We start from the raw sequence: 24397 nt of genomic DNA on the forward strand, positions 1-24397 counted from the left end.
TGCAAGCAAAGAGCTATGATCTCTTTACATTTTCATGAAAGAGCCTCTGACCGGACAGCATGTGCAGAATCAGGTTCTGGATTGCACTCAAGTCTAATATTTTAAATGTTATTTTATAAACTTATTGGATTAGTGAAAGAATCAAATGAAGGTCTGAAAAGCAAAGTTCTCAAAGTGGAAATCTCCGGGCCCGGCCAGTAGATTCCTCCTTTGGCTGTGACTACCCTTGCAGGTAATGGTTTCAGTGGTACTTGTAACAGTGTGGACCCTGATCTCAAAAAAATGAAAATAACCAACAATTTTACACTGGACATTAAATAAATTTCATACTGATACCAGCTTCTATCTGTCAGCTACTTTTCATTATCTTAATAACATTATTTAAAAAAATAAAAGTACAAATTTACAGCTGAAGCATGATTTGTAATAGTATGTTCTGCTAGGACAGTTAAAAAATCCATGAAGCTGAACCATTTGAGTATTCCCCGTAACAATTTTGAGAAAAGTAGAAAAATGGCATTATCTGGAACAGTTAATGATCCTCATTTCATACAGACTGAATAATCAAAGTTATCTTTCAGGAGCGGGAACAATATTTTTTTTTTCTTTAAACTTCTGCTGATGAGAAGATTGTTATTAACTGTTTTAAACTTGGGGACTTCTAAAAGAATTATTCCCCTCCCCACACACACTTTGGTATCATTTTATAGCTGTGTCCACTAAAAAGCCTGGAGACCTCTAGTTGTGTACACTCATAAATTAAAATAGCTATTATTATGAATGGAAATAACTATTATTATGTGAAAACAACTAAGTATCTTTGTAGGCTTTCAAAATTCAGATTTTTTTTTTCTTCAAAAATTCAAAACTGATACTATCCTCTTGATCAAAAGTAACCAGCAGTGTCTCTTCCCTATCTTATGTTGAACAAAAACTTCAAAAAAGTACTTTCCAGTACTCCAGATATTTGGACTATGACTCAAGATACAATCACTGTGGCCTTAGTGCAAACTTAAACAATAAGAGTATAGAAATGACAATAATGCTTTTTGATAATTGGTAACATAGACCAATTAAAGTAATGTGCATTCCTTTCTTTATTATTATACATTCCTTTAGAAATTGTATAAATGTATGTTATCTTTTTTCTTGTAACTGCCTTGTCAAATAATTTTATTCCTTCCCAGTGGGAAGATTTGGAAATGGTTATCCATACTTTAACCTTTATGTGACCCTGGCTAGTGGGGTTTGAATGTCCCGATCTGTGCTGTCTTCAAGACAGTAATCCTACCCATCTCTTCATGCGGAGGTGATCCTGGTACTAGGATCGGTGACAACCTGGTGACCTAGGTCACTGATTTCTCCTGAAATAAAACTGTAGCTAGCAGTAAGGGAAATCTATCCCCCTCTTTTTTTTTAATAGTTCCATTGGTAATAAAAATTGCACAACGATTAAAAGCAATGATTGTATCTGCTGTGCTCTGCATGGGTACCTCTTCATGCATTAGTAATACAGGTATTCAATAAAACCCTCATCTGCTTTCAGCTGACAATTGTTTAACTTTTCTTTACACAGAGGCTCATGTTCTTTTTGCAGTATGACAAAGCTTAATGGAGGTGTTGTGAAATGCTTTCATTGAAGATCTTCTTTAATTATAGATGTCCTGCGTGACAAGTTCTTCTTTAGCATATGTTTCTTCACTCCAAGAACATCAGTTTAAGTCAGTGATCAAAGTGTAGTTGAGAGAAATTCAGTATATTAATAAATCCAACCTTGCTCTCCATGAACTTCCCCCTCCCCTGAAATTCAGCCCCAGCTCACTTGAATCAATCAGTGTATTTAAAGATGCCATTCATACCAGACACAACCTGTTGAATCACCACAGAAATCAAAACTAAGTTCAAATCACTTTCTTACTACTTATTATATGCTACGGGAGTACCTTGGCTACCCTTTCAGTGTTTCTCTTGCGACTCTTCCCTTTTCTGTGGTATACAACATTGTCTTCTGTGGAGAAAAAGTGTACCTTGTGTAACTGATCACTTTGAAATTTAAAAATTTCAATTCAAATATTTTGCAATGCATCTCTATCTATTTGGCTCCTTGCAATCCACTTTTCTTTTGGAGATTCAGAATGTGTTTTTAAAAACAGGTCAAATCTGAAAATCTTTTCTACATTTTTCACACAGCTATATTTAAATGAATTTAAAGTCAGTATAGTTGTTTTTACAGTGTTTAGAAAGTTAAATCTCGAGGGTAGACTCACTGAAACATATTTCAACCATGCTTATTCCAAGTGAAAAAGGTTTATTCATTTACCATGTTAGATTCAACTAGGTAAAGGGCGACTTAAATGGATTGCACAAATCTGCATTTGTGCTCTACAATGGTATAACATAGATGATTTATATGAAAATGAGGGAATGCTGTCTTAATGAGTATTTGTATAACCTGAGTGAGAAAATAGTTCTGAGAGACTATTAAATTGCCTCTGCCTGTTCGTATCAACAAGGTATCAATTCTAAAGTGAAAAGGAAGAAACATCTTAAATATGTATATGACTAGTTCACATGTTAGAAAGGCTGTGTAGGGAATGATGGGAAATCATTACAGATGCAAAATACACTCTGGATCACTTTATCACATAACATGGCTGAGCTTACATGTGGTTAGAAACTGATCTGGGTTTGGGAATTGTTTTGGGTTTTGTTTCCATTACTTTGCAGCTTGTAGTGCTGACAGTAAGCTTTGCAGAATGTTATAAAAGGTCAGTGGTGGAGTTAGCCCTCAGCCGTAACTGTATCTTAACTATGATGCAGAGGTTACAGAAACATGTAAATACAATCTGTAATCACTATATAATTTTATTACCTCTCAGGCTATTAGAAGTCAAATATATTACCTAAAGATGCTTACACTTTGCACCTTAGAAGTTATACCTGATGCATTCACTAAATATACTGTTTTGAAAGTTCTTGTATGCTTATTATATGCCTTAAAACCCAGAGATATATTGTACTCCTCCACGAGTCTGAAGTCCTCACATCAGTCCAGTTAAAGACTTAAGTTTTGAAGCCCCAACCCATATTATGCCAAATCCTTGAATGATAATGAGACAGAATTCTCTATATGCTGCATCTCTAGGATATACATTCTGTTCAGAGCAGTGTCAGCTAGACAGTAAAAAAACCCAACAAAATGAACTTTCAATGCAAATTTATTTTTTATTTCATTTATATGCTTAATTTTCAACACAATTATGTTTAAGTGCTTGCCAACAAAGCACTTGAATAGTAAAAGTTGCAAAACAGTTAGTTAAAAAAAAGATTATTTCTTGTTTACCCAGTTAAATTCTTACAGGAAGTATTGTGAAGTCACAGGTATAAAAAGCCCTCATATTTATTGATCGCATTTGTATAAATTAATCACAGACTTATATGAAAATAAAGTATTAGGAAGTTTAATATAATTGTATAAAAGCTGAAATAACTTAACTGGGCAAAGATTTTTTATTCTCTCAAACAGCAGGGAATATCCTTACTTTGTATAAATTGGTATTGCTCAACTGACTTAAGCAGAGATATACAGATTTCAAAAACTGATGCTGTGGACTAACATGTTAAAAGACAAGATACCTTTAACAAATATTTGATATATTTTAATATAAAGCTATTTTAACTTTAGCAAGATGTATTCCATCTTAAGAGACAGCTTGAAAGACAGCTTTACTGTCCAATGGAAATTCCAGTAACTGAACATTTTTAACAGGTTTTCTCACAAAATAAAATAGAAAACTGAGAAAAAAAATCAAGCCTTTTGAGAGATTAAAAGGCTGTGAGAAAATTCAAATCAGAAATGCTGAGATGCTTGTTTGCAATATTTTTTATTTACATAGAATTTTTCTTCATGCTTGAGCTGAAACACTTTCAAAAAACAGACGTAATATGCTCAGGAACAAGTATATGTGGTCGAGGGCAACTGTTCAATTTTGGGTGGGAATATGGGTAAACAGGAGGAGGTCCAAAGGGCAATTTCTTTTACAAGATCCTAAACAGACTTTAGCACGCAGGAGGGTTTTTTCTCTCTTTTTTTTTTTTTTTAAATTCAGGCTATTCCCCCTTTGTAAGTGAAACACAGTTTGTAAACTTAAGTTTGGGCCTTAGGTCTTAAGAACTTTATTACTTCTTTGCCCATTCATTCCCTTTTATGCACATCTTATGTCTGAAACCTTTACATTTTGCTTCTCCTCACCAGCAACTTTAGGAAAGAATTATTGCATTTTGTCTAAATTTTTTTAAACTCTTGTAAGAAGAGGTGAAAATGTAAACAAGGGCAGAATTGTCATTATAATGATAAAAGATAGATGGTCACAAGTCACTGGCTCATGCGAAAGGCTCACAGGAGAACAAGACAGTCACGTTCAGCTCATTTTCTTTGTTAGCCCTTCCTTGAGATAGCTTAGTGTAATCAGTTAGAGAAAGAATATGCTAGGTTTACCTAGCATACCTAATTTGGAGGTGAAGTTAGTAGAAGGGTTACCAAATGGGGTGTAAATGGAGGGTTGTAGACAATATAGTTTATCAGACCTCTTGAACCATTCTTTCCCATTGATTAAAATCTCTTGCCTTTTCCACAGATAGTTATTTTCTGTCCTGTACTGACAAGAGCCCTAGGTTTGATCATGGGGTCTAGTTGAGTCCTCCCTGTTTCACCAGAAAAAGTTTAAATATTTGATCTAATCAAGTTTTCTAGACTCTGTCTGTAGAAAGGGAGGAAGAGAGATGTATCTCCAGAGGTGATATTATACCAAACCTAGGCAGAATGTCTAAAACTTGTACTTGTAGATGCCTTTTAGTTGAATTAACAACAGTGAAGGCCATTTCTAACTTTCATAAAGCTACCGTTGGGCTAATGAGCACCTGTACTGATTATATGCATGAATCATCAGGTAATGCTGCAAAAAATTCAAACATTCTTTGATTGTTTTGAAGAGAAAATGTCCTGTGTTAACTTCTTCAGATGCCATGCTTCTCTTTTGTTCCTCTTTGTCCCAAATAAGGAGACAGGAGAATGCCAACTTTTCATATTTCCCATGAAATATATATAATGCATATGCAATTTTATGTTGTGTTTTGCATTTGAAGAAACAAGATTAATTAAAGTAATTAATTAAAGTTAACTTTTAGTGACATACTTCACAAAATTATGGTTATTCATCATAATGCTTATTTTTCTCTGAGTAGACATTTTTTTCTAAGACAAATCCAGTTAAGTCATATTTTTATTCTTCTGGTGGATTAGCAAAGTTAAGGTAGTTTGATTACTTTAACTACTTATTTTTGAATGTTGGAATGGATTTCAGCTGTAAATTTCATAATGAATAATTGTAAAAAGCTATCCTTTCCACTCTCGATGTGAATTTAGTTTGATAATTTCATTTTTCACTTCTGTGTACTATGCCAATATGTTTACTTAAAAAAAAAAGCCCTCCATGTCTCTCCTCAGTTTTACATCAGTGTAGACCCAGTGAGCATAGGAGAGAGATATTTTGGCTCTAAAGAAGTGAAAAAAATTTCATTTCTTCGTGTGTTGACTCCAGAATTTAATTCTTTGAAATTCATTCAGTGTGTTGCAGTAGGAAGTCAGATCTCTCTCTGTCCTCTGTATTCCTAGTGTTTTGTTGCAAACAGCAGCATCCTGATATGCCCTGACAGTCTTCAGCACAAAGTCCAAACATCTGAAAGAATAAGTACTTTATATTGTGCATATGTTTTTGTTGTTTGTGTTTTTCATATTTCTCATGTCTGATAGTTATACTAATACTAATGTGTTACCTTCAAAGGAAAAAATGTTATTTTAATAATATTTAATATGGATAATTAGCTTACTTAGCACCACAATATTAGGAAATTTGGCGAGTGATTTGTTTGTATGTGTTGATTACAAATTTAAATATTTTTCCTTGCAGCTCAAATACTTTATTAAAGCTGCTCTACATTTTTTCCAAGTTTCATTTTATTTTTTTTGATGAGCAATTATTACTTCTAATGCACTTGCAAAATGTTGTCATTAAATACATGATGAAAATATTGTATCTGCTTTGATGTAGCATTTGATTCCCCAGCTGAAGAATCACCGTCTAAATGTATTAAACTATATGTACTTAATGCAAGAGGAAAATGTAAATATGGACAAGAAAGAAGGATTGGCTGTCTAAAATGGAATAAAAACATGCTTACTTATTTTACATGTAAAAGCATTAGCACAGATTAGTATTTAAATAGTTTGGGTCTGATTTACAGGGAACTGTATGCAAGAAAGCTTTAATGGTTTAATGATACATCTTTTCCATGAACAACTTTTTTCTTTGACAACTGCGTTCTGTAGATGCATGACAAACTCCAGTGTATGTATTTGTGATAAATTGCTTATACACATGAAAACCTAAAACCTCCTGAAAATTAGGTCAGTGTGAACAAACAACTGCTGGGTGTTACAGAGAGTGAACCCTCTGACACATTTCTCTGAAGAAGAATATCTTAATATGAGAAAAGCTGCAAATGTCTTCAGTTCCATCTTTGTTTATATTCTTACTCTTTCCCAGTTTTAAAAAAGTGGATAATAGTTTTTTTGTTTTCCACAGAAGACGCTGATAAAGACAGTGTTCTTTTAAATCTAAAAATAGAGGTCTCCTATGGACAGTCAGTTTCCTTTTACACTCTCCTGCAGTCTCTGTTTCTTCTTATGCTCCCCTTCCCTTCCTTCGCAATTGTGAAAAGTCTCAGAATGTTTTCAGTATTTTTATTTTTTCTTGATACTGTCAATATTTTTTAGAAAGTTGATCCTTCTTGTCTTTTGATTTTTCCTGTACCTTTTTCTGCCTCTATTTTGTTTCTTTCAGCCAAGACCAAAATACCTTTCACCTTACATTCAGTCAGCTCACTGCAGAGCAGTAGCAGTGGTACACCAACACCACTGATCGTCTGAAGACACTGCAAGAACAAGTTGCTCCCTCACAGAGTTTTCAGTGCAGTGAAAGGACTCCTCCCCTAAAAAGACCAAAAAGGCTTTCAAAGTCCAAAAGCAATCTTTTATATGAAGAAAAATGACAGCAGGCCAGTTTTAAAAATTGAGAAAACTCAGCAGAAAGCAAAAGGTTTGCAAAGAAACCTTCCTCTGCCCGCTGTGTCCTTGCAGGGCAGGTTCTTGCTTCCAGGTCTGCTTTCATTCAACCAAGTGGCTTTCTGAGCTGTGGCAAATTCTGCATAATTCCTTCTGTCCCTAGGAAGCCTCTTTTTCTGCCACTCTTGGGAATGTGTTTGCTCCCTTTTCCACTCAGAGGTATCTCAGTTTTTTCTTGTGCTGTACACTCTAAGCTTCTCATGACTCTCTCAGCCTTTTCCGGGAGTATAAGTTGCCCCAAGGATAAGCAGGATCAATCCCTGCATTAAATGCCATTTGACCTTTTTTAAGGAGGTGCAACATACAAACTAAGAATAAATAAATTCATCAAACAGATGCTCTTCCTCACACATAACTTACAATAATATTAAGTACGATAATTATTAGTGGAGGAATAACTTTAAAATACAGTATGGAACCCATGGTGATCTCCTTCCACATGATCTGCCTTGCCATTTATGTCTTGAATACTAACAATAGCTTGAATAAAGAGGGATAAGGAGTTTAGAAGAAAGGAAGAAATCTTTTAAATAGTTTGTCTTTGTTCGTGAGTCAATGAATATTCCTCGCTGCTTCAACTGGTTAAAACATTTCTAATAAATTATTTGCATTAAGCTGGAATTATTTTTCGCTGTCTGTATTCTACCTTAGAGACAAGGAAGCCTTTTGCTACTATTTTGTCTCAACAAATTACAGCCTACAGGAAAAAGAACTTCAGTTGCTGGGTGTGATGGGTTATCTAAATCACATGACATTGTTTATCCTCCTTAGCAGACAAAATGTAAAGCCTGACAAGCAGAAAATCTTAAATACTAAAAAGCAAACTTCTGTACATTCCTCTTCAGCGTGTGAGCATGGTTGCTGTGAAGGGATCCAGAGCCTGGACCTGGAAGAGCCCTGCCTTTGTTTTTGAAGTAAGTGTATCAGAAAAAACAAAGTCTTGTTTCTCTCCAGCTAGGTTTTACTATAGTATAGTCGTGCTGTCTGGAGTCTGCTTGCATAGTGGATAGCTCCTTCCTCCGCTCTTGCTTCTGTACAACAGCTTCAGTGCTTTCCCGGATTCAACGAGCTCCACAATCTCGCTTCATGCTCTTCTAGATTTAGCTCTGCAACCTGTTTCTTCCTGACCTATTCTTTCAAGTCTTCCAGCTCCAACAGTGTGGCAGACCCTGTACCAGACTGTCTGTCTCCACTTTGCTTCCTCAACCCAGAAACTCCTTCCCCATGGGCACACTCATTTTTTCCCAAGAAAGAACCAAACTGCCTTTCCCTCCAGGGGGTCCCTCCTGTCACAGGGCACTATAGCCAGTGCTAGGAAGTCATCTTCTTCTTGCTGCCTAGACACAGCATATTTAACAAAATACATGATCTGTGATATTTACAGAGTAAACATAAGCCGAACAGTTCTGCCTCTCATTAGAGATGCATTTATGTAAGGTAGTAGAAAGAATATTAATTGTAACTGTAAAATCTGGTTTTTTTCCCCTGTACTTCTGCTTAGCTCTTTTCTGAAGTACAGGTCAGAGTTTTCTCTTCTCAGGACATTTTCGAAAGGATTCAGAATTAAGCCTCAAGATTAGTGTATGTAAAACCACACAAAGTGGATGTTGCCGTTTCCCAGGCATATCATACACAGATTATATTAAGGTTAGCAATCAAAGGAGTATATGGCACCGTAATTAATATATGACATTGCGAACAGTGTAAGATACATTATGGATATATTTTAAATAAAAACTATCAAGCTACACATGTTCTTCATACACTGCCAATGTTAAATATTTTAAAGGGCAGAGTTTCAATGTGAAAGCCTGTGGAAGAAATCACAGGTACGATAAAAGGGGCAAGTTCTAAAATGATAGGGAGCTGCTGAGATGCAGTTCTGTAAAATTCAGAAGGCAAGAATAAAATCTAAATATCTGATACAAAAGACCCGGGATGACACGAGATATGCAACAAAGGCTCTCATCTTACAGTTCCTAAGAGAACTCACCTGTTGGTATACATGGTGTTCATTTGGTTCTGTATGTTAACTGAGTTGTAACTATAGTCCTTTCTAATGTAGATAACAGTGTCACAACAAGAGCAGTCATATCTGAAAATTCAGTATATGCCTGTTGTTTCCCGTGATTTCCATGTTCTTTTCAGATTAACTGCTTTCTTTCCTCTATATATGAATAGAACTTACTCTTTGTTCCTAGACCAATGGCACTGCCAAAACACCAATTGTTTGAACATACTACTTAGATTATTCTTTACAAGGGTATGTGGAGATGTGTTGGTGTCATGACACGACATGTTCCTGCTAACTCTAAGGGCTGAAGACACACATATACAAGTTTTAGTGGTTACTGAATCTTCTGCAGAAGTCGTGTAGTGACCCATGGTATGTAACATGAATGCTAATGCATGCTGAAGTTTATGCTACTGTTTTACCAGTGTTGCTTTCCACATCAGCTGCTGGTACGTTACACATCAACAGTGCTATATCTTCATCACATAGTTGATCATAACCAGCCTAAGAGAAGCGGAGAGTCATTCTTGCGACCAGTCAAGTAACTTCACCTACAGCTATCCTTGACTAGGCTATCTATGGGTTCCTTTCAGTGTGTTAAAATGGATGGATTCACAGATTTCTCTCCCTGGTATCACACAGAGGTGTTGTGAGTGATAGTGGCATGAGGAAAGTATTTTTTAAAAGTAACATCTAAATGGAACAATTGCTATTAAAGCAGACAGTTTTGAAGATGAATGAAAGCAGCATCTGGCAGCAAGAGCATTGTTAGATCTGAAAACCATAAGATTTCTAACAAATTCACTGATTTTTCTCCTTTTTTATCTCTTGATTATCCATTAAATATGCTGTTTTACCAGGACGTATGTCTGGCAGGTCTCACTTCGTAGCCTGTACGCGAAGAATGGTGTCACATGGTCTAAATCAATTCAGAAGAAGGAAAGTCTCAGAGAGGAAAATACAGTGCAGGAATTTGTTGTTGGATGCTTGGGAAGATTCTCAGCTGCCAGGCAAAACAGTCTGAGTTCTACAAGCAAAGTAGGCAAGCTGCCAACTCATCCCAAAGTGAAAACCAAACTCCAGCCTATTCTCTTGCTCTGTCTCCTCCAGTGATTATAGAGTACAATCAAGCACTGGCTAAAGGCTATGCTGTAAGGAACCATTAAAAGATACATCATTGCAGATATGATCTAGCTGAATTGATCTGTTCATGATTTATTAATTCATAATAAGTAAATCTCTTAATCATTCTAACCTGCAGTGCTCCAGTTTCCATCATGGAGCAGTCTTAAAGTACATGAACTAGATTCCTTTTCACTGAAACTAGACTGGGAAACACACTGCAGGAGCTCACCTAGTATTTTCCAGCTGGTAAAAGGCATTTATTCCATTAAATTGAACTAGAACTAGCCCAAAGTAAGAGCTTAAAATGCATAGAGTGTGGATTTTCGATCCTGACTCCAGCTGTTTGCTTGAAAGATCTGCTCCTTTTGCACCACAGGACTGCCTAAGGGAGGCATTTCAGGTTCATTTTCATTAGAATAAATTGAGTTTCTATCCTTGAAAATTTTATGGATAACATTGCACATCAGCTGTTCTAATATTTCTTCCAAGGCATTGTGTCAGGCCCTCTGGTCTGTAATTGTTTGGGCTATTTTTACCCCTTTAGAACATTGACACAGCATTGGTTCTGCTCCTGTTCACCATTGAAGGCTACACTAAACATGGAAAGAGTATTCTTCAGTCAACCCTATGAAGCTTTTCTCCAAGCTGCTTGCCTCTGCTTCTGTTGCAGCTGAGTCTCTGAATCCTCAGTCTGGACCAGGCACACGTTGTTCAGCTATGTTACAAATACCGAAGAGCTCTGAACTAGACAGAGCTGGTCCAAGAGCTAGCTAAAGACAGAGCTCTGCCTTCTGGTTAGCCAGAAGCCAAAAAGTAGCTAGGAGACATGGGACAATCTGAAAGTATCATATGTTTATTTAGGGTACAATATGGGTGGCTCAGAATGACCTGGGTGCATTGTGTTATAAGAAGGCACATAAGGACAATGGTTCCAAATAGAAAGGTAATGGGAACATAAGACACAAATCTGTGTGAAGCCAGGATTCACTAGTTTCACTAACTCACAGAGTAGCTTTTTTAATAGTAATTAGTATTTTCTGTTCCTCAGGTTTCTAATACAAGTATACAGGCCACTTAGAAATTCTTTTACATTCCAATAACTTTGAATTTAAACCTCATCTCTGAGTTTTTCTGCCTCTTCTGGTATTAACATAAAGCAGTTCACCCCAAATAATCTGTCATCCTTAGGCTTGACCCCTTCTGTTGAACTAATGCCCCTATCACGAGTGTTCCAGGATTTCAAAAGTTTTACCCCATTGCTGTACAAAAATTGCTTACTGTTAGTGTTTCTTGAGTAGTGGAGTCTACCTTCTCCATCACCAGTATATTACCAGATGTGTTAGATTACAATGAAGGTTCATCATCTGCTTTCATTTGGCATTTGCTTCTATTTGTTTTTTTTTTTTTTTCCAAAATTAATCTCTGGATATTTTCTAAAGATACCCTACTGAGAATCAGGAAATTCATTGCATTGCCTCAGCTTTGTAGAATCCTTTTTAATTTATAGAATTTAATCAGCAGCTGCCTAATCCGTCTTTAGATTTATCTATCTCTGGTGTTTCCAGCTTGTGCAACTAACAATCAAAAGTTTCATAGTCGATCTTGCCTGCATTTTGTACACTCAGTTGCTAAACTTGGTTATCAATTGATGCAGAAAGTAACATAAATGCCTTGAGTAGCTGGTTTCTAATAAATTTTGGTACATCAAAGCAGTACGAAGGATGACATTTGACCATATACTGTCTGCTAAGTCACATAATTTTTCAGCTGCTGTCCAGCTTCCTGATTGGAGCAAAGGAATGGCAGAAAGATTTGTCAGGAACAAGAAGGTAGAGTAATTGGAAGAAAATCTACTGTACTGACTTACAGTAATGGTTTGTTCTCTCATTAGAACTAGTATAGCTTGTAATAACCTCCAAAACGTTCAGACTATTCTTTGGATGAATAGCGAGTTAGGGAGCTGAAAAGTGGAGCTTTCTTCTGCTCCATCCAATGAAAACTACATCATGTGCCTAAAACCTTGTAGATTCTGGACATGGAGATACATATATATGTATATATATATATCTGTAGAGTGTACACATAAAGAATGTAATAAGTGATGTTTTTAAAGTTCTGGATCTTCATATGGGCATCTTAAACATTCAGGCATTGGACTACATTAAGCACTGGGACAATGCAGGCTGACTACCTCAGCTGCACCACTGACATTTTTTAATGGTTGCTTTTACTGTCTGGTCTAATCTTATTTGATACTTTCAACAACACTTTAAAGACTCCTTTGTAGAAGTTTCAAATCTTGCATCTGGGTAACTTACTGAAAATGTAACCTGACAGCGGAGTGGAATCTGTCTTAGCTTCTTTTCGTAAAGGGATCAATAGCACTTTACACCTAATCTTTATTTCAGCTTTTAGGCTTTTAATGCATCATTTGCTCCCTTTTGACACATAGGGAGAAAAAAAGTGCTACAAAACAACAATATAATTTTTCCTTCAATATAATTGACAGGAAACTTTTTCTTTAGCTCTGTGGAAAGAAAAATCCAAGAGTTAGGGTCACAGAAAACATTTATTTTGTTTTTCAGAAGACTGGGCAAAGGAAATGACTTTTCAATCAATATAAAGCTAGTCAATCAGAGAAAAAGACAAAACCCGAAAAACAGTACAGAGGAAATTGAAGGGCCTTTTGCACTCTATGCACAAGGGTGAAGAAAGCATTTTCCCTAGACTATGCATGAGCAACTGCTCTGCTAGTTAGCTTCCCCCATCTGAATCAGCAGGAGCCAACATGGGGAGAAAGGGAGACAAAAGATGCTGTGGGTCATTGAGTTAACCAGGCTTGTCATCATTAAAGACTTCTGTTTAGGGTCTCCCTCTGTTCCTGCATGCCACCCTGACCACAGTGGAAGGGATGCTTGACATTTGAACTACGAAAGGAAGTCATGGTCTGGGAATTTTTGTCAAATAAAGGAGTCATAGTGAATATTTTATTCAAACACGTTCTAGCTTTCCACTGGGCCTGTTAGAGAGAGGTTTGGTTTTTTTTCATTTTATGAATGTATATGAGGATCGGAATGTTTCTAATTATTCACACTACAAACATACCTAGATGGGCCTCTCAGTTACTTCGCACACTTTGGCAGTTTGCAACACAATGAAACACTGTTAAATTAATGACTGGGGAAGTCAGAACTTTCCTCATAATTAGGAACAAACTTGAAGGCAAGAAGAAACCAGTACCGTTTCTGCAGGAGACAGCTAGATGAGCATATTATCAGGTGCAGCTAAAACTACCCAATGCCTGAACTACGTGATGTTTCTTAATTTCATTTAGGTTTTAGTCTATTATTTTCAAATACAAGAAAGTCAAAGCATTGAATCAAAGAATACAGACAAGAAATAGCATAGCGTCACAGCAGCTATGTGAGAAAATGAATGGTCCTAGAGACAAACGAGAGAATCTCTATCACTGCTGAAACAATGTAACTAGCATTTTTTGGACGCTTGTTTGAATTTTTATGGGATTATTATTTTACTCATATGGTAATAGGAATCCAAGGCATTGAAATTTATGGGCCCCATTTTGTACCTTTTACATAATTCTCTGTGATAAAGATGGTTTTCAATCATCATTCCTGGAGGGCTGGTTCATTTCCTCAGCAGTCAGACTTGGAAAGCTTGATGACATGGGTTTGGAATCAGAAGGTTTTGGATAAAGTGGATTGCTCTGAAGTATGACAGACTTGTTTTCCTCACAAATTCTGAAAGTAATCTGGCAGTCCTTAAGTATCAGCTTCATCTCTACCTTGCAGATATCAGTCAATTTTCACCTTTCTTATTCAAGTATTGAAGAGATGGGCTAAACCACCAGTTCAGTCCAGGGCAGTTATACCTTTCCCTAACTGACATATTTATGTCAGTGTACCCATTCAGATGGACTGTGCTTCTGGACCATTCCACCACAGCTTCCACTTTTGCACTGCCTAGCCTGCAGGTGTTACTTCAGCTATGTATCTGGAGTACGTAGGCTTTTCACTGGTACAATTCAACAGGGGGCTGCACGCCTGCCCTGCATCTCCTTTAATGACAGCTTCTCAGGCCGTATGGCACCGTCCATCAATGCACAGAGTGTGGAAAGAGAGCTTTTATAAAATGCTTCTGCATAACAAGGTCTTTTCCTCTACGGAAAAGAAATTTGTTTCTTTTTACTGCTCGCAAACTAATAAGAAGGTGAATTGTGAGCAGCTGGGTAAGAGTTACCACTGAAATCCATCTCAGCTGGTGCTTCTCATACACAGTGAGCAATGATTTAAACTTTCACGTTTTAGTTAGAGTCTTTAGAAATATGCATGACTGCTTAAAGCAACTTTGCTAACAGGGAAAGGAAACACTCTACACCACAAAATGTGTGGTTTTTTTCAGTTACCTCAGTTAATTGGAAAACTCAGGAAAGTTCACGAAAAGGTTATGCAAACACTGATTAACCCTCTATCCACTCACAGGACATTGTGTCCTGGATTAATTTGCTGAGAAGAAAAGACTGAATGAAACCTCAGAGAATTTACCCAATTTTATTTAATCTATGAAGTAGAATTGAAGAATGCCAGATAAGATACAAGTAAGAACATGAACTAATATAGATTTTAAAATAGGAATGAGGAATATGACCCAGAAAGGGCAAAGTTAAGAATATTTATGCCAGTATTTCAGCATAAATGCTTACCATTAGGCAGACTTTCTAGCCTAATGCAAAATCAGATAAAAGGTGTAATTTGAAATACATTACTAAGGAAGAGGTGAGAGGTTAAACAGTGCAGTTAATAAATGTAAATAAGCAAACCAAAGAGACTGAAGTTCAGTTCATGAATCCTGATTTAAGCCAATACTTTCGAAGATGCCTAATGGGGACACGTTGTATTCATGACCATTTCTTTGAAGCTGATCATCTCATTCTATCAAAACCACTTAAATCTCTTAATGTCAGATGCCTAAACAAACAGGTCAATGCCAGAAGTACAAGAACCTGTTGCTCACCCTCACAGTAAACCTAAGCTATTAGGTGCTCAAATCCTCTAAAACTCAGGTGTTTCATACAAGAATCTAATCCAAGACTGCTGGCATACAAGAAATGTTGCAGGATTGTCACAAATGATCTACAACACTTGCATCTCCCGATTCTTTACAAGGGACTGAGACTACCATGAGAGGGAGAAAGTAGATCAGAAAATAAATGTTCTGCCTGAATCCAGAAAAACTGCAACTGTTATAATCTACCTAGAGCAGTGCTTTCCAGCAGGGAAAGTAAAGGTGGGGCAGGGGACACATAGTGCATAGCCTTTGTGTTCATATGTTTCAGTTCTTCCCCAAAAGAGAAAGATTTGGAAGTATAGACATTTGATCAGTCATTAGGTTGTCTGGTTCTCTGTCTAGATTGCCAACACAAGTCCTGCTATGAGTTATGAAGATGAGAAGGTCATTACACAAACCTGCAAACACCAAGGCATTGAAAATCCAGCATTATTGGGAACTAGTATTGTTTGCATTAGCCCTATTGTGTGAATGATCGGAGACCTTCAGACTGTTCCTGAGCCAGCACTTCTTCACAGTTCCTCCTTGCCTTTTCCCTGGCTATGGGGTTTGGTGAAGAGGAGAGTCTTGCCTTACCTCAGAGCACCGCAGCTGCCCAGGGGCACCTTGTCTAGGTTGCACAGGAAAGAACATTCCAGCCATCAAGTACTTGTGCATTATTTCTGCACATTAACATACATTTTTTTCCATTGCCATTTTCCACCCACCATAGTAGATGATATGTCATCAGTCTGAAAGATTTTTTAAAGGGCTGCAGCCCAACCTTCTTCTATGCGTACACAAACCACAGCGCTAACTACAGGACAAGAGTATACAGAACTGAGAAGTAATTTCCACAGAAAGAAACAATTTCTCCAAATGACTTTTGATAAATAACATTTTATTTCCCACAAGTATAGGTCCTAGAATTCTTTCTGTCTCTGTCCAGGTACTTGAAAACTACATGCACGGATGTTTCTGTGTGCACATAAAGAGGGCCTTTTAGGAAAATGCATCTTTATATTTCTATGGTCTCTATAATTGATACTGTTCAGACTCCTTTCTTAAGAGTACTAAACATTTTCCGTATCATTGAGTGATTTATAGGCTTTACCACTGTTGATAAAGATGTTTGTGAATTAAAATCCTTGCTTTTGATGTTTGTAGACAAAGTAGGTCCTGAAATTCACTGTTTATATAATTACATTTTAAAGCATTATCTTTTGAAGCCGTGGGTTATTTCTTAAAATAAACTGATCGAAAAGGAAACAAACTCTTCCAGGACAAGAAGTACAGAAAATAGATAGACTAGCAATCTTAAAACAAAAGCTATTTTTTCCAACTCCAAACGATTACAATTGCTGTAATAACTTGTCATTAAGTAGAATATACATTAAAAGGAGTGTCAGATTCTCAGTGGTAAAAAGAATTCTTTCCACCATGAAGTAATATGAGACACTGATTGTTGTCATCTAATTGATCCCATACCTTACTTCCTTAAATACTTTTTGCATTTGAAAATTATAATTTATTAATAGTTGTATAATTAGATTAAAATATCATTTTTTGGTGCATCATCTTACATGTTTCATAGATAATGACCAATTCTGAAAAATGAAGAGTAGGTAGGTAGACTCTAGAACTTCCCAGTACTCGAGTTATGTTAGTGAGTCAGTGTACTAGTCTGCAAAATTGTAATTTAAATAATAAATGAAAATCAGAATCACTGTCCTGAGAACCAGCACAAGTTTAGCCATTCATTAAGTTAGAGCATGATCAGGCCAAAAACCAGAGCAAAATTTAGCAACACCATTGCCATGGGAAGTCTGGGAACTAACAGGGAATTGCAGGAGCTGATTTTCAAATGGATGTTGGAGCATCAGCGAACCAAAATACACTATACATGTCCGTGCAAGAAAAAAACAATCTATTTCCAGATCAGCTCTCTTCAATAGAGAAATTTTGTTATACGCTTCAGTGGCAGCTGTTTACCTCACGAGTCCAAGGTGGGAATAACATAGAGAAAGTTGGAGAGAAGAGTGCTAGAAGAAAAGGCAGCCACAGAATAGGGAGATATGCCTTAGTCTCCACTGGAGCCAGCAAGATAGTCATGGAAGTGTTAAATAATCTAGGTTTCTTCTTACTTTCGTACACTGAATTTCCTATATGCTGGGTTTCTAGGAGCAGACTTCTGAATACAATAGCTGCACATGTGTTCCAGTTACCCTGCTGAAGTCAATGTAGTTCGTTTCTCATGTGCTTTGATGGGGCACAGCTTTAAGTAGCTGGTTGAACTAGATAGAGACCAAGATTTTTCATTTATATTATTAAATGTAAAATTATCAAGCCCTTTTAAAAAGATCAATCACAGCATCTGAAGGTATGCATTTCTGTGGCAGTAGATTCCCTGGGCTAGTTATTTTTAGGAACAAAACAATTTAGCATACGAAAAACCAGCACTACTACACAAATGGTGTAGCATTAATTAATGTTAGTGTGAATGTATTAGTGTGTATAAGCCACTATACAGTTCTTCCTTCTCAAAATCCCATAGAAAGTTCTTTTGATTTCAGTGTATTTAAGTGTTTCATTTTCTACTTCACTCATTTCATGTCGGTCCTGAAATATCTGGGCTGAGCTGTGGGACTGTAATGAGATGTACATATGTTATAGAGTACTGCTGGTGTAGAAAGGTTTTTTGTTGGTTTGTTTTTTTGTTTTGGTTTGGTTTTTTTTTTCCCTTGGCCTACTGAATTTTCTAAAATGTTTACTGAGAGATGCCCAGTACTCTCACTTCAAATAAAGCAATCAGTTCTAAACAGCATTGACTCAGGGGGTAGCCCTCAGCAATAAGCACTAGTCTATTTAGACTGTTGTCTATTCTGTTTAGGCATTTCTTCATTTCAGACTACATGGGGTAAGGGCAGGAGCAAGCACAATGATGTGGCCTCGGTGCTAGGCCTCAGAGCATACCCTGTAACATGGCCCCAGGCTCTTTTCTATTAAGCTGACCTTATGTCTCAAAGCCTTATGACCTGTGACACCACTCAATTGTTATTTAATCAATTCAGTCAAAATTAAAAAGGTGTATTTTTATTTGCCTTAACACCTTTTCTTTCTGGTATTTGTTTTGGTGACCTTTGAGTATTGGATTTCAGCTGTCGATAACACACCGCATGCCAGATTGCTTTTTCTAATAAATAATGAAGCAACTTCTGAGGATTATTTGGACTGCATTGATGTGGGCTAGAAATAGTCTGCAAACATAGCCCAAAAAGAACAGTGCAGCTGCATATATTCTGAGACCATCTCACAGGAAACGCAGCAGGAGAAAAGGGCTGTAGACACTGACTAAAACCAAAACTCTTCAAATTTTCATACAATTACCTGTATTGTATTTTCACCTTGAGCTTGAATTAGAAAGGGCTCTCTTTCACTTGTTAAAAAACAAAGATGAGAGAAGTCAGCTATAGACAACAAAACCGATGAATTTAATCTTTTGGCTCTTTTTGTAAAAAGGCTAAAAAATCTGTTCTCTCTACCATAGATAAATATTCATTGTTTATGTAAATATTTGGGGACAGAACCATAACTTTCTTTCTCTTTGTAGTTTAGTGTATTACATTTTAAAAAATATTTCATTTTTTTCAGTTATATCATATACTTAGGTCCTGGTTTGGAGAAGTATTTATGGCTACTGTCATACACATGTGCTAGACAGTGTATAAATGTGTGATAATTTCCTCCTTCAGAAATGTACAGTCTTACAATAATAAATGAAATAAAAATGAGTCACCATTCTTAGAAATTTAGTAGCAATGACCTCAAAACAGATGAAGGTCCAAAGAACATTTGCATAGTGCTGCATCTTGTTGACTTTCCCCATACATACACAAGTAAGGCTCAAGAGCAAGCCAGACAGCATCAGTGGCTACTTTTGAAATTTCATCTGGTGATACTTTCTCTTTTTAGGCATTTCTGTGCCATTTTACCCTCTCGCCCCAAGTTGCAATGTGGAATTAAGTTCATGCGTTAAGTCAAATTAACTGTGATTTAAGTGACAGATAATCTTCATTTCATTGATCTGGTAACTGTGACTCTGAATTTAAAACCTTTCCATCCTGCAGCTCCCCACGTGCAGAAACACATATTTATTGTCTGTATTACAGAGCGCCAGGCTTTGCAAAGGCATCAGAAATATGGTGTGACAAAGAAATTTTGATCCTGATGTACCTGAACCTTTTTGATTTCCTTGTTTAGAGAAAACCTCAATTTTTATAACAGTGGCAGCAAAGAGTACGTTCCAGAGCTGCTCTTTTCTGAGTCTAGACCGTATTACACTGTGCACGGTAAGTAATAGCTGCATGTCCTGGGATTTGGCAAGAGCAAGTTTTAATCTCTTTGAGCATCCCTAGGAGCTACAAATGGGAGTGAGAAGAGAGAGGATTGCACCCCTGTTGCCCTTTCCCCTTCACAGTCTGTGCTCCCCAGGGTAGCACAAGTATTTATAAATTAGTGACATTTATTTATAAAATGCCTGAGACGTGCACCACTTTAATGTATTAAAAAATTACATTAATGTAAACTCAGCTTCATACATCACTGAACATTATTAATTGGGTGTGGGGATGTGTGAAGGGGGATGGGATAATTAGGACCGACTGTCTTTTGAATACCTGCAGTGTAAGCAGAGGAAGTTACACAGACTGAGCTCCTACAAATGTTTCTTGGTAAAAAGGAAAGAATTGAAGCAATAGAACAAGTAGTGTGATCTTCTGTGTTTAGCTCCGGAGGTGTCTGTGTATCTTTCACTCAGAGAAAGACCAGAGCCTGAGGATTAACCGGGTCAAGGATTTTTCTATAGTCTATGTAAAAAACAAAACGCTTAGAGCCATAACATGGCACAAACATGATAAAAATATTTTTTGGTATAACACAGCTTAAATATTAGGTTGGGGAATTTGTAGTAAGTGAAGTAAAATGTGACCCAATGTGGATATGACCCATTCTTTGCACTACAAATGATTGACATGCAAACTCTTCCGGGCAAATCTTCCTGCCCTGAATATTCAGTCTGTACAACTCTGGGTTATGAAAAACTATATGAAATGATAGCAGCTTTTGACCTAAAAATATTCATTCTATTCTGTGCTTTTGACAGGAGGTTGGCATATTGGTATGCCTGATAGCTTAAAATTCGAAAGCAATGCACTCTTTTTTGCCACATATTTGAGTCATGGACTTCTGTTCAACCACTTCAGCGCCTGTGTTTTTTTTCACTGCTGTGTCTCAGACGAAACAAAGCTGCAGTCCCACCAGGCAGTCTTTCCCATTCCTGTTCTCTCCTCCCAGCACAGTTTCATAAAGGTCCAGATCCATATTCTTAGAAAGAGCTATCATCTGAGGCACTTTTGTAAGAAAGACAGTGATTTGGAAATCAGGTGTCAAGGAACAGCTACAAAAGAACACAAGAATCCACCCTTGCATCCCTAGCATCATACAAATGGAAGATATTCAGATATCAAACATCAAAACCATGGTGCAAAGAAGATGACCAGTAAAACTGGTAAAGCTGGAGAAGCTGAAGATTGTCAGAGGAGATATATAATGTGGGTAAAAGTCTGACTGAAGAGAGTGGTGACTAGAGTGTATAAAAAGGGGACTGTCAGTCTGGAGTATGGCAGTAGTTTCTCCTGGTCCAGTTTTGAGACATTTCAGTAAGGCAGTGGTTGTATTTTTATTAGGGAACTTACTCGTGCACAGAAGTATTGATAACATCAGTGCCAGGATGCATCATCAGTACTGAGGAGGATCGGGATATCGCAATGAAAGAATCAGATAGCCTTGAGATCGACAGGAATAGAAGTAAGATGAAATTCAATAGCACAAAGTACAAGGTCAGTCACTCAGGGACTAATAACACAAATACTCTGCTATAAGCTGAGAACTCATCTGTCAGAAATCACCAAGAGGAGAGTGACCTAAACTCTCTAGTTGATCACAGTATGACCGTGAGCTGCCAATATGCTGCAGCTGTGAAAAAAGGCAAATGCGTTTCTGAGGTACAGTATGGAGATATTTCCAGAAAGGATAGGAAAGCATTAGTAGCACCATGCAACACCCTAATAAAACCTAATCTCAAGGACCATGTACATATTAAAAGAAAGATGAACTCTTACTGGAAACAACACAGAGAAGCACTAGTAACATGATTTGGCACATGAATATCAAAAAGACACCAAAGTAATTTGGCATGTTTAGCCTAACAAACCAGAGCCTAAAGGAGATTTGATTGTTGTCTATAAATACATATAGAGATAAACACAAGGGAGAGAGGGGAATTATTTAAGCTGAGTGCCAGTTTTGGCATGAAAAGAAATAGGTAAGTACATTCATGCTGGAAATGAGAAAAAAGGATCTTATCTAACACAGCAACCATTCCCTGGAAGAGCTTCCCAAGCATGGTAAGGGCGTAGAGGATGAGGAACAAAAAACTAATTGCTTTTAAGGTGGAGTTTGATAAATGTAAAAAGATTATATGATATGGTTGCTTGCAAGAGCATGGAATTGGACTTAGTGCCCACATTCTCTCCCAGCCCTAGATTCCAAAGGTATGCCACAAATCCTCAGAGCTATAAACAGGAGGTTTATACCAGTAAGAAAGGCAGATTCCCAGAGTTGTATAGACTTTTAGGAGTGAGGAGACAATTATGAAAATCTTCTTTGTAATAAAATGTCCTGGATTAGTTCCTGTTATGTGGCTGAATAAGAGCATCAGATATACCTCAAGGGAAAAAAAAAAAAAAACACACCATCTTGCCTTAAAATATTCTCTCGATAGAAAAATCAGTATGATCTCTGGTTAGTTATTCAGTTAGTTAATTACTGTCACTGTTTAAAAAAAAAATTGTAAAGGTCTTATGTCTAATTCAAATACTTCAGACTTCCAGGGACCTGTATTTACAACACTTTGCTAGAATGAATCCTTTCCTGTAATGTGTCTGTATATTTTTATTCACATTTCTGTTTATTTATTTTAGGATTAATTGCACAAAAATATCTTGTTGATTTCTCAGGCTAACAGAATGGAAAACCCAACACTTTCTCCAAACATGGTGTTCAGTATTTGTTCTTTTCTTTTAATGATGAAGGCTTAATTGCTACTGGGAGTTGATGCAACAAGCGTGCAAGAACAGCATTACTTATATATAACACCGGATGGTATTAGACATTGGTAATCATTACTTAGCTGTTCTTCCAGTTATAGGATTGTTGACATGCAAGGCAACAGCAGTGATAAACTTGTCAGAGTGTGAGGTATGGCTAAAACTCTGTAGATGTAGCAACTACCAATCACTGCTGCTTGTTGAGTGCAGTTCCATAGAAACCTGCTTATTACTAAGATTTTCATAACCAGTTGAAAAAAATAGGTTTTGTTTGTTGGAGATGAACAACCAGCCAGCATTGAGAAAAAACAACATTCCTGCTGAATGCCAGAAGGGACTCTAGTGTTGTCATAGGTGTGGAACAAGAATAGTGAGTGTGAATGTAAATGATTGCGGATATATGAAGTAATACTTTACTCTTTGTCATCGATATACTCCTGCAGGCAAGAAGGAGGAGAATTGTGGTTTCATTGTCTGCAGTTCCTTCTTTTCTCCATGTGTCCATGTCTGCCTTACTGTGCCCCTGTGCTCTGTCAGTTACTTGGGATATGAGCCACAATGGAGACCACATTGTCCATCTCAGGAACTTCTTGTCCTCAATAAGTTCTCAGGGGTTGACCATCCACCACTGCAGATGCACTTAGTGCAATCAGTAGCTGTTCTTCAAAAAACGTTTATTTTAGTTACACTTATAAATTTCAGAGGCGCCTGCCTTGACAACCACTACCTTAGCCCATAGCAACAAGGGATAGATAACTATATCTCATAAGCACATGCAGTAGGCTGACTTCATACACTGGATTTTGCAAAGCCTTATGTATGATGTTTTTCATCAGAATTACCTTAATTTTATGTGTGAAATTTCCTGAAAAGGTTAGATGGCAGTGGCCCAGAGCAGCTCTGCATAACTGTTCCCTAAGCCTCAACAAAGATTCTCTTTGCTCAGATGCCTCGGAACAAAACTCAAAAATCTCCTAGAAAACATGGTTTACAAGATTTTATTGCACTCAAGAAATTTCTGTTCTTAAATGTCTAAAGAAGGCTCTTTTTTTCACAATGAAGAAAAGACTTAAGTGTGCTAGTATTGCCTATCATGTTTCAGGAGAGGATAAATAACCTGGTTTTAACGATCAGGAATTTTGAGCAAACACTGACTTTCTAGAGACTAAAAAGTACAAGTGTAGAAATTGGCTTGTGTTAGGAAGAAATCTGTTACTGCCCTGACTAGATTAACCATGGTAATTGGCACTGGTTTTTTTTAACATATTGTGCAGTGCTTTGCAGGCGGTAGTAATAAATAATGTGCACTTAGCTGCACTATTGGTCATTCGCAGTCCTATCACAGCAACCTCCCCCCATTCAGGGAAGATAAATGTGATTTAAATTAATAGCCAGTCCTAAATAACTCCTCAGCTGGTAAACGATGCATTTATCAGGCCCAGACAGGCAGTGTCCTTTGATTCATGGTCCCCCCCTTACAATGTGAAGGGTGCGTACAAAAATTGTTATTACTTTTTAATAAAGTGTAGCAGTCAGTCTTCAGTCATTTATCAGAAATGGAGGCATTCTGACAAACAGAAATATCTTAGCAGTGGATGAATGAGAGGGATAAAGGACACATTTCTCAACAAAAATAATCACTGCCTAAATAATCTCATAAAAGTCAGCTTCTAAGTACCTTGAAATAAATGTATCCAGCTGAAAGATACAGACTCCATGTGCTGTTAAACTAAAGCCTAAACCAACCATTACAATATTCACCTGCACACAGAAGGGAAAAAAAATTATTTTCATCATCATTCTGTGTGGCAGCAATTCAAATACAAATAGCGGCCAGCTAAA

The sequence above is a fragment of the Gymnogyps californianus genome, chromosome 2, assembly GCF_018139145.2.
Source record: "Gymnogyps californianus isolate 813 chromosome 2, ASM1813914v2, whole genome shotgun sequence".
Taxonomy (NCBI): Eukaryota; Metazoa; Chordata; class Aves; order Accipitriformes; family Cathartidae; genus Gymnogyps; species Gymnogyps californianus.